The 2502-nt window shown below is 40.6% G+C and overlaps 1 long non-coding RNA gene across 1 annotated transcript; it reads left to right on the top strand.

Moving 5' to 3' along the window:
• Positions 1–298: 298 nt before the first annotated feature.
• On the top strand, positions 299–1374 carry LOC113651460. Its single transcript, XR_003442669.2, has 3 exons — positions 299–524; positions 725–756; positions 886–1374. It is a non-coding gene; the product is annotated as an uncharacterized LOC113651460 (long non-coding RNA).
• Positions 1375–2502: the final 1128 nt, after the last annotated feature.

The raw sequence follows: 2502 nt of genomic DNA, 5'->3' as shown, positions 1-2502 counted from the left end.
TCAACTAGTTTTTCTGCATCATTTAGTGACATCATATTTCTTATCTTAGCAATATTTCAGAGTTGATAAGGCTGCCCTAGTGACCCTAGTGATATTGTCTACATGAGATTCAAATGACAAACCAGAGTCAATAATCACACCAAAGTCTTTTACTGTTGCACATGAACTTGCTTAAATTTTACATGTTTTTCCCATAAATTCTACAGTTATTAAATTTTTCCGACTTACAGATTTGTACTGTAGCATTTCTGTATGTTACTGTTAAATTTACACTTTTTTTTTACAGCACAGACAGCAACCATGATACACTTTCCTTTTTGAGCTGACTTTATGGTGTTTCTGAGTTTCAGATATCTATGTTTCTCTCTGTGTTTCAGATGATCATAAGACTGATCAGTCAGACACACAAGAATCTGCACTTCCTGCACACTGTGGGCTTATTACTATAATTCTATCATGTGTGTGTGCAGTTTCTGTCTCTGTAACTGTCATCTGTTCCTCTCTGTACTGTTCCAAGCTACAGGGTGAGAACTTTCATCTTAAAGACCAACGTTCACAAAGTTCACTCTGTCACACACATGTTCCTTAATGTATTTATTATACTATGTTGTGGCAGGTCATACAGCAGCCTGTATACACTCGTGCACAATGACTGTGTGTAACAAAAACATTAGGTATTGTGAAAAACTGTGTTCTGAAATGTGTTTATTGTTTCCTTTTTCAGAGGGTTTTTCTACCTGGGACTCAAACAATAAGGTACCAGAAACCTACATGATGAAATGTAGCTTAAAGAAAATTAAAGTTGAGATCATGTCATTATTAAAGCAAAGTAAAAAGCTCCTGTTGTCATTTCAAGCTCATTTTAACCTACATTTCACTCTGCAGGAAGCTGAGCTGGAACCATCTGATTTGACCTCTGTGACCTACACAAGTGCCTCCTGATGGCCCAGATAAGGACAAGCATGAGGATCACAAACAGAGAACCTCCTACAAGCTGATTACAACATTACAGACGCTGTGTACTAAATAATTAATGCTGTCTAATGTCTGCTTTTGATGGAAAAAAAATGTGACAAACTTCTTCTACTAATCTACTCGAAATGTTTTTCTATAATTGAATTCCTCATGTGATTTATTTTAACTAATTACAGTAATGCAGGAGTGTAACACATGTACAGTGTAATTCTGCTGCCACCTGCTGGATGGAGTGAATTTGAGGGATTTCAGAAAAGGACATTGTCACTTTAGAGAGATCATTCTATATAATGCATCCAGATAAGACACATGTACGAACATTAGAAGTGAAACGTGAGATATTTCACCCCCTTAGACCTTGAGACTTGTATGATTGTCATAAACAGTTTAATCTCCAGTGTCACTATTTCATAGTCAGATCCATCCATCCATCCATCCATCCAATTTCTACCGCTTATCCAGGACCGGGTCACGGGGGCAGCAGTCTAAGCAGGGACGCCCAGACTTCCTTCTCCCCAGACACTTCCTCCAGCTTTTCCGGGGGAATACCGAGGCGTTCCCAGGCCAGCCGAGAGACATAGTCCCTCCAACGTGTCCTAGGTCTTCCCCGGGGCCTCCTCCCGGTTGGACATGCCCGGAACACCTCCCCAGGGAGGCGTCCAGGAGGCATCCGGAACAGATGCCCGAGCCACCTCAGCTGACTCCTCTCGATGTGGAGGAGCAGCGGCTCTCCTCTGAGCTCCTCCTCAGTGACTGAGCTCCTCACCCTATCTCTAAGGGAGCGCCCAGCCACCTTATGGAGGAAACTCATTTTGGCCGCCTGCATCCAGGATCTTGTCCTTTCGGTCATGACCCAAAGCTCATGACCATAGGTTAGGGTAGGAACGTAGTTCGACTGGTAAATTACTCAAGACCTGTTCACGACTTCTCCCCAGGTCTGTTCACCACCTCTATGAACATTAAGTCCTTCATTACATAGGGTTCATATTCACTTAAGTACACAAGCCTCTTCTCTCTTCCAGGGTCTCAGGCCAGAAGGAGAGGTAGAAGAGTTGAAAGAGTAAACAGGAGAGGAGAGACAGGGCCATGGGGGTCTGTGGGTGAGGATCAGGTCACTGTAACATTGCCAAGACAAAATTCCTTCCTGAATCACCTGGAGAATGTTGTACACATACAGTAGCACAGGCAATTGCTTTTAGTCTACACAAAGATCATGGCTTCCCCTAAAAATGATTAAAATGTGGAATCAAATATTTTCCACCATTTTAAATGACTGATAAACATGCAACATATGTGTATTTCACTAAAGAGCCTCTAGAGGGCGTAAAACACGTGTTAATGAGTATCTAAACAATATTTATTTAAAGATTAATATAAATATATAATATATATCAGGGATGTCTCAATCTGATACTGTAATATTTTAATAGATAATACACAATAAAGCTTAAATAACTCGACATGAATAAAAACAGTTATCACAAAGATTTAAATTGACTTTACATGTCATTCACTTTGGGTGAACAT

This window comes from Tachysurus fulvidraco, chromosome 10, assembly GCF_022655615.1.
Source record: "Tachysurus fulvidraco isolate hzauxx_2018 chromosome 10, HZAU_PFXX_2.0, whole genome shotgun sequence".
In the NCBI taxonomy this organism is placed as follows: Eukaryota; Metazoa; Chordata; class Actinopteri; order Siluriformes; family Bagridae; genus Tachysurus; species Tachysurus fulvidraco.
This window is presented reverse-complemented; position numbering and strand designations above follow the sequence as displayed.